Source organism: Mus pahari, chromosome X (assembly GCF_900095145.1).
Source record: "Mus pahari chromosome X, PAHARI_EIJ_v1.1, whole genome shotgun sequence".
In the NCBI taxonomy this organism is placed as follows: domain Eukaryota; kingdom Metazoa; phylum Chordata; class Mammalia; order Rodentia; family Muridae; genus Mus; species Mus pahari.
In genome coordinates this window covers 75,231,430-75,241,052 of record NC_034613.1, presented here as the reverse complement: position 1 = coordinate 75,241,052, position 9,623 = coordinate 75,231,430, and the positions used below count along the sequence as shown (strand labels likewise).

At 34.2% G+C, this 9,623-nt stretch overlaps 1 protein-coding gene and 1 pseudogene across 2 annotated transcripts in view; both read left to right on the top strand.

Moving 5' to 3' along the window:
* Il1rapl1 (interleukin 1 receptor accessory protein like 1) overlaps positions 1–9,623 on the top strand; it is a 1,306,889-nt gene that overhangs the window by 395,206 nt on the left and 902,060 nt on the right. The window lies entirely within an intron of this gene.
* LOC110313678 lies at positions 8,443–9,450 on the top strand (annotated as a pseudogene).

Below are 9,623 nucleotides of genomic sequence, written 5' to 3'. Positions count from 1 at the left end.
ATCTGACACCTTGCTGAAGATGAAGGCCCAAAACAGGGCCTGTGTCAGTAGATGTGTTGCCTCTGCAGATTATTCACTCATCTGCNCAGTCTAGCCACTGAGGGACTCTGGACACAGTATGACTCTCTCACCTGCTCTGGCAGACAGAGCCCTCACTGGTTGCCACCTTTACTCTGGCAAGGAAGGTGACCAAAATTCTGGAGCCCAAAGTAGAGCCTGTCCCAGAATTTAGGTTGCTTCTTTCTGTCCTGAAGCTGTGTAGCTTCTGCGGTCCATACTCTTGCCAGTGCAGACTGAAGCCCAGAAGCTGTGTCCCTTCTCCAGGCTGCCCTCTAACCAGCAGTGGACTGGAGCAAAGATGGTTCTCCTTCTGGCTCAGGCCAGGAGACTGCTCCTGGGCGAACACCCCTCCTTCCAGTTCAGGCCTGGAGACTGCTCCAGTGCAGACACCCCTCCTCAGGTTGGGAAAGGCACCAGGTGTCCCATTCTAAAATTTAAAGGTCAGAGTTGACCTGGAGATTTGAGTTTGAAATTTTATAGTGAGTCTTTTACTCCATTTGAAAACATTTTCTGCATATCACAGTGATTTCTGTTTGAAAATTGAACTATATTAAAAAGGCATGGGTACATTGGATATTACTGGTGATTCTTGTGTGATCATTGATGCTGAATTCTAAGAACTATGTCATAGCTAAGCCTTAGTTGTGTACCAGTTCTAAATATCATGTAGTCTCCTTCAGGAATAAATATTCTTGAGGTTTCACAGTATAGTATTATTCAAATTATTTGTAAGGCATCCTAAATTCAGCTTCATGAAAAATAAAATAAATATTACCTTGGAAACATGAGGCAAAGGGATTTTTAAAACTCCGTCATTTTAAAGCAATAGGTGAGGATTCTCTTCTGTACTCAGAGGAAAATTAAATCAAAAGTAGATGAAACTTAGAGTAGAAAGAGGGTCATTAAGACCCCAGGGAGTATAGAGATCAGGTGGGGTGGGGGTGGGGACATACTCATAGAGACAGGGACATGGGGAGGAGGTATGGGATGTGGAACAGTCAGAGAGGGTGGATGGGGTGGGGAAGACAGGAGATAAAAATCTGGAGTGTAAATAAACAGAAAAATAAATAAATATTGGTAGCTTTTACTCCTACAACTCTTTTTTTTCTTTTGTTTTCTTAGATATTTTCTTTATATTTCAAATGTTATCCCCTTATCTAGTTTTCCCTCCAAAAATCCCCTATCCCCTCCCTCTGTGCCTACAACTCTTAAACATACCTTTATATCAAAAACTCAGTTTGCTTTTTGATGAATGAAATATATGAATTTATAAATCATTTTGAGGTCTTCAGGAATTTTTGTTAATGAATGATAAATTTCTCACACATACAAAATAAATAATACAGTGAAGTGCTGTTCATATTTATTTATTAATTCAATATAGGTTTTATGTTCATTTCTAGTGTTAGGTAATCAAAATGTATAAAGCATCATCTCCAGGAGATGGTAGATAGATTTCAGTGACAAACAAGCACAATAATGAGTGATGAATCCTTTAGTAAGTAGTTAATAGGGAACATGGAAGCAGAGGTATTTTGTTGCTTTTGAAAAGCCTTGGAAAGCCCTTTAAGGATGACTACTAACAGAGATTATGACTATTGTCAGCAGAACAGATTTACTATTTATATATGAGTATTTTTTATCATAGTTTATTAGCAAAAAATATGTAGATAATTAAATGTGATCACATGGGAAACAGTACACTTACATTTAATATATTTAGGTTAGGTCACAAAGTAGTGATTTTCATCATCGCACAATGTTATCAAAGTTTGCTTTCATTCATTCTTCTGACTTACATAATATATTTTTAAATGTATCAACATGTATTGCTCAAATGGACTTCACATATCATTCAAGATAATAATGGTTAAAACATTCATTATAATACTTCAGTAGGTTTTATTTCTCAGCATTGTATGTTTTAATATTCCTCTGATATTTAAAACATATATATACATAATATTCATATCAATATATTAGTGAAGGATATATTTATATATATAATATATTCATTGTATGAGAATTAATACTGAATTGGAAAACATATATAATATAATCCACTGTCTTGAAAATTGTGGAATTGTAAATGATGTTTGATATTAAATCAACATGGTATTGTGTTCTAAACACTGGTGTCAAATTAATATGACTCTTCCGTGTCAACAAGAACAAAAAACAATCTAATTCAACTTGTACTCAATAAAGCCAAAGAGAATAGTTCAATATATATATATATAATATACACACACACACACACATGTAATTGCACTGTCTGTCATTAAATGAAGGAAAGCTGAAAAGAACATTCTGAATGGGTAGTGAATCACTACCATGCACTGCTTGCTGCCTCAGTGAATTACTTGAGAGTGGATTTGTATGCTTACAATCCATTTCTGTATACTAAAAATGAATGTGGAATTTTTCTTGCTGATATCAAGTACTTATCTCTCAAAACTCTTTAATCATCTGAGTATCACCAATGCAAAATCAGAACCCAGGTGAATCCAAGAAGAGAGGTACTTCTTTAAGCTTTTAGGAACTAGACATTACCATAGCAACAAGAGGCTTTCTTTTTATAAAGTTTTAATACGTATGCTTTATTTCCCATTGCAGCAGAGGTTTACAAAGCCACACTCAAATGCTTTGTTAGTGTTTTTATGGAGTGTCAGCATAGCCATGGTGGGTGTTATAATGAAAAAAAAAAAAACCCTGAAATTTATACAGGGAAAATCAGTATAAGTAAAAGCCACATTTAAAACAGTAACTGAACTCTGGTTAATGACAACCTACACTACTTTCATAAAATAGGAAGTATTGATATTAAAAAATTGAAATATTCACCTTATAAATTTCCTGTTTTATGATATTTACACACACATTCAAACACATATAAATGATCTGTATAATTTATCTTATCTGATAACAGTATTTGATAAATTTGCTTTATGTTTTCATATTGTTCTTTAGTTAATTTTGAATTCTTGCTGTGTAGTGTAGACTTCTGTGGGACTAGTCATGGCTTTGAACTGAAATATTTTTACTGCTATGTCTGGGATGTTGGGCTTAGGGGAATCTACCATCATGCATAGTTTAGCGGTAAAATTTCTGTATTATACTATATAACTAAATAAATACATATCAGATGAAATTAAAAAAAAAAAAAGAAAGTCACTCTCTTCAACTAAATTGCCAAAGTTTTTATGGAGGAAGTCTATTTAACTGAGATTTTAATTTTCCTCTGAACCTAGAATGAAATTATATCTAATATCTGAATAGTCTCATTTTTTAAAACTTACTTCAATTAAGATCTGGAGTCAATACTTCAAAATGTCTCATCCTTTTCTGTGTTTGACAGTGACCTTTTATAAAAGGTTAAAGTCATATACCAATATTTTTTGTAGAATTTGCTGATAAAAGCTGGGCGTTTAATACAATCAGATCTGACAGAGATATGTCAGAAATTGGTGACCTTTTCATTGCTATTAATTCTGTAGCTTATTCATACTATTTCTTATTTTTGGAAAAGCATTACTTTCAATAATAAGCATAAATGTTCCACACATTTTCTTCTAAGAGCTATACATAAGAATACTTAAAACACATTTGTATAAGTTATGTAAGTACAGTCATTCTTGCATGCATTACTGCCATAGAAAGAACACTTACCTTTTTGTACTTGGTGTTTTGATCTTTTTCTTCCTTGAAGCCCCTTCTTTTCTACATGTACAATTTGTAGACTGTTTATTCATTTCATTCCTTACTTCTGCCTACATTCAGGAACTGGTATATTGTTTCATTTTTGGCTTGTTTATTTCTTTTTATTTCAATACAAGCCATGATTTTTACCTAGAAATATTTTTTAAAAAAGAATTAAATTAATTAAGTCATAGACCCAAAATATTAAGATAAAAAATTAATTTTATGTTCTAACTACATTCGATATTGAATGGAAATGTGAACATAATACAAGTGTATGAATGTTTGCCATTACTTTTTTCTTTTCTTCTTTTCTTTTCTTTTCTTTTCTTTTCTTTTCTTTTCTTTCTCTCTTTATTTATTTTATTTATTTACACTCCAGATTTTTTTCCCCTCTTCCAGTAAACCCTCTGACTGTTCCACATCCCATACCTTCTCCCCACCCCCTGACTCCACGAGGATATCCACTTCCCCCAACCCCTACCCAACCAGACCTCTTAACTCCCTGGGGCCTCCAGTCTCTTGAGGGTTAGGTGTATCTTCTCTGACTGAACCCAGACCCAGTAGTCCTCTCAGAGGTTTGACATTACATATTTTGTGTTATGAGAGTACCAGATCGTGGTGCATTTGGGTAAAAATTGTGTTGAAATTAGGAAAAATCATCTACAGCTTCCACCATTCTTTCTCAGCAAGCAAATAAAACTCTTCTTCACTTAATAAATCATTGTCTTATTTATGAAAAATTTTAATGTAACAGTCTTTCTTAAAAAATATTAGAAGGCAAAATGGTTTAACTCTTTATTAGCAAACTTGTGAGTTTCAAGAAATAATAAGCTCCTAATGATTTTAATGTATAACATTGTCTTAATTTTTGATATGCAAACAAGTTAGTATCCCCAGTAAAATGCAAATTGCAGCTCACACTTGTTAGCATAATCAATTTATTATTCTTACTTTATAAATTTGTAATGGAATCCCACAAAAGGGTGTTACTAAAAATTACCACTGATGGAATCATTCCACTTCATCCCAAATGATGGACAGTTGACACTACCACAAAAGAGAAGACAGCAGCTTCTTTAATCATTTGTCAAAATATATTATATCCTTGTCTATATCCTAGGGTAAAGACTGTCATTAATCTGCAAGTGACAAAGTAAGTAACCATGTCAATGATCAGATGTCTGAATTGTAATGCAAAATACACACACACGCACACACACACACACACACACACATATATATATATATATATATATATATATATATATATATGCAATGTTATTGAGCTAGGTATTTTCTTCCTATATATTATTATATTATATTATATGCATATTATATCTATTATTCTACTTTATATTTAAAATATAATATTACCTTATAGAAATATAATATAATAAATATAATATAATATAAATTAGAATGTTGGTCATTGTGAAATCTGCAGGGTGTACTCAGAAAGACAGATGATGCAGCACTTGGACTGAAGCAGCATAGGTGAGTGTAAAGAGAGCACACCAGCTATAATTGTAACAGTGTTCATTTGCTAAAGAGATTGATTTTGCTTCTGAAAATAGGAAATAAGTAAGCATCTAACTATTTTCTTGCAAGAAAAATTAAAACAGGGTCCTTGAAAAGCTTTCTTTAGAAATCTCAGTCATTTTAATTTTGGATGCTGTCTCTTATGTTTTATGCAAAAGATGATAACTTACAGTGGCTGTGAAATGCAATTGCATTTATAGCACATGCCATATAGGTGATTCTGTGGATTTCCTTTTGTAAAAGAGGTGAATATTTTAATTAGAGCTAGTGAGAACAATAGTTTTTCTCTTCAAAGTTCTAATTAGTTTTGAAAACATGACATCAGTTTTGCTTCTTATTTAGCACCTCAGAAAACTAGCAACTGTGAGACTTTAGCACAAAATAATTAAATCCTAGGAGTCCCAAACTCTGATTGTCCAAATAATTATAAAGAGCTAATTCATGAATTTATCCATGTCAGATATTATTAGTTATTTCATATTTCTTGGAAAAGAGCATATAAATTATGTATTGTCAGGCAGATACATGTCATTAGTTTCTCATGAAAATTTCGACAGAAAATAATGGAAGAAGTTAGATTTGAACCCAAATATGTCTTTCTGTGAAATTTATGCTTTGTCATGAGTTGTATTGTCTGTAAGAGCAATTTTGTTGAGGTAAATATTAGTTTTTACTTTGAAAAATATCAGTTGTTTTCAGCTAAATTATCATATTACCTAAATCAGCAATGAGTTATCTCCTTCCCAGAAATATATTTATATTTTAGAAACCAGGTGAGAAAATAATTAAAACAAATATCTCATTTAAGAGCATACATTTCTTAGTATTGAAATTTTTATTCACCCACTCTTGTCACTCTCTGCCCGCCATTTCTCTTCTGGTTTTAAGTTTGTCTTTCTTATTCTTTTTCCTTCCCTTTCTACTCCTTTCCCTTTGTTTTTGTATAAAATTTGCACTTACACTGTATATACATATGTATGTCGCTGTGTGCAAAGCATTATTTAAATGTTGTCTTATTAGTAGAATGTTCCACTTTTCTTCATTTTCTCCTTCCACTATGCATTTATCCCCTCCACTTCATTCCATTCTCTTTGTTATGACATAATGTTCATAGTATACAATTTACCAGTTTAAAGTATACAATGAACAACTTTTACTATGTCCATATTTTTTTTGCAATCGACTCAAACTAATTTTAGACTATACTTATTGCATTTAAATACGTACTATGCCATTCTAGCTTAATACCGTTTCCACTTGTATTGCTTCCCAGGAGGAATCACTAATTCACTTATCTATTTTTTTCCTATATATCTGCCTATTATGGATATTCCATATAAATGGAGCTATGTAATGTGGTCAATTATTTTTCCAAGATTCTCCCATTTAAAACAACACCTTTAAATTTTATACCTGCAGCTGTGTGTTTAGGTAGGCCTATGGTTATTTTTCGTGCTGAAACAATATGCTGAACATAGACTACCAATTCCATTTATCAGTTGATATTTATTGGGAAGTTTCCCCTTGATGGTTATTATAATTACCACTATTATGAACATTCATGTATAAATAAATACACGTTTCCATTTTTCTTGTTTGTATACACAGGTGTGCAATAGTTGTTTCAAAACTGTTAATAATGTCTTAGTTGGAGAACCAAATAATTCCATACTCAGGCCTTAAATATTATTACTACGTTGTTTGACTCTGATCATTTTAAATCCTAAACATTATGTATGATTTTTAGTGTCTGTTGTTGTTTGGTAGTAAATGAAAAACATTTAATTTCACATTAATTTAATTATTAAGAAGTTTTTGAGTTTTTATGATGACCATCTTGAGGATGAATCAACAAATACACCTGATTATAGGTTAAAGAGATAGATTGGTCAATAAGGTGCTATGAAACACCTGTGATGAATTCAGTTGCAATCCCAAGAATGCATATAAAATGGGAGGTTGGTCTAGCCCCTTTAATTCTAAGGATGATGTGTTGGAAAACAGAACCAAGTGAATCCCCAAAGCTTACTGGCTGGTCAGCCTAAGTAATTTGTTTTCATTTCAGTGTTGTAAAGATCTTCTCTCAAAGTAGTGGAAGTTAGATGAGATGAACACCAGATGCTGTCCTTTGTTGTCCATACACACATGGTAAACATACTCAATAACATTTACATATGCACACACACACACACAAACACATAGCTTGCATTGTGTTATCCACATTTGTTGATACATCTTTAAATTTTATCTTAACTTTCTTTAAATTTTGTGATTTTTATCTTCACTAAGCCATATTCTAATTTGTTTGCTAACATTTCTGTGGTTTTTAGACTCTACTTAAAATATTACCTCCGAAGTGAAATTTACTCAGACACAAATCCATTCTTCATCACCATACCCTTTACAATAAGAACTTTCTTCCCTATCCAACTCGAACAATGTCTTCAAACACCCATAATCCATATTATTATATAGAGAAAGTAATTATGCCAACCAGTAAGCTTCTAGGATTCATTTGTCTCTGTCTTCCATCACATCATCCTTAGGATTACAAAGGCTCAACTAAACTCACTTTTTATGTAGGTTCTAGAGATTGCAACTGAGTTCATTCATTAAGCATGTTTCATAGTGCCATATTGCCTGAGCCATAATAATATAAATTTGCTTTGTTTTAAACACTAGATTATGAGACTATATACCAATAACCTTTTAATGTAGTATATATTGCAAGTGCAGAAGCTAATAATTTGTATATGAATACACAATTTGTGAATGATGTCTTCTCAAGGAAACATTGGCCAATTATGAATAGCATCAAAATTCATCACTCTTGAAATCAGATCACAATGAAGTAAGTTAAGCCTAAATTTGAATCAAAAATCTGTAGATCACTTGATGGCCACAAAAGTAAGTGACTGCTTCTGTCTGTTTTCAGTAATACATGGTACATAAACATAAAGAGAACTGTGGAAAGATGCCCAATTAGATCAATTTGTATTTGTAAAAAGTTATTCCAAATAATTGTTTATGTCATGCAAACTGCTACACCATACCATTGAAAAGGGCAATTTGGGGCCAGGGAATTCATGTGGAGGTCAGAGTAAAACCAGAGGTAAGTGAATGCAACAGGAGTTATGGCTGCCAAAGTATTTGAGTCCATTGGAAAGTTCTGCCTGGCATTAGCACTTGCAGGAGGTCAGAGTGAAACCAGAGGTGAGTGAATGCAACAGAAGGAATTATGGCTGCCAAAGTATTTGAGTCCATTGGAAAGTTCTGCCTGGCATTAGCACTTGCAGGAGGCCTCATGAACTCGGCTTTATAGAATATGAGATGGATGCAGAACACAGAGCTGCAATCTTTGCCTGATTCCCTGAAGTATAGGACATTTTGGGAGGTAGGGGAAATGGCTCACTTTCCCATCTCTTGGGTACAGAAACCAATGACCTTTGACTGCCGCTCTTGAACACAGAACGTACCAGTCATCCTGGTAGCAAAGACCTGCAGAATGTCAACATTGCGCTACCTGCAGAATGTCAACATTGCGCTATGTGTCCTCTTCCTGCTGGTGGTCATCCAGCTTCCTCAAATCTACACCAGGATAGGCAAAATTATGTTTAGCTAGTGCTGCTGTCTATCACCACAGACGTCCTCAAGTCAGTGATGGCTTGCTTTGATGAGGAGGAATTGATTACCCAGGGAGAGCAGGTCTTCAGACAGGTGAGCAATAGCCTCACAGAATGAACAGCAACATTTGGGTTCATCTGCAATCATGTGCCCTTGACACATCTGACTTTCAGAAAGAAGTTCACAGAGGCAGTAGAAGTCAAACAGGTGGCTCAACAGGAAGAGGAGAGAGTCAGATTTGTGGTGGAAAAGGCTGAGCAGCAGCAGAAGGCAGCCATCATCTCAGCTGAGGGTGACTCCAAGGCAGCTGAGCTGATTGCCAACGTGCTGGCCACAGCAGGTGATGGCCTGATTGATCTGTGAAAGCTGGAGGCTGCTTTGGACATTGCATATCAGCTCTACTGCTCTCTGAGTATCACCTATGGGTCAGTGGGGCAGTTTGTGCTCCTCCAGCTTCCCCAGTGTGGCCTCCCCTGCTTCACCTTCTCAGGCCAACTAAGCCACAGCCTCTATTATTCTGAATGATGCAGTCTTTCTCTCCCATGCCAGAAACCACTGTGAAACTTAAAGATTGGCTTAAAGTGAAAGGAATAAAAGTAAAATAACAGAAAGAAAGAAAGAAAGAAAGAAAGAAAGAAAGAAAGAAAGAAAGAAAGAAAGAAAGAAAGAAGAGAGAGAGAGAGAGAGAGAGAGAGAGA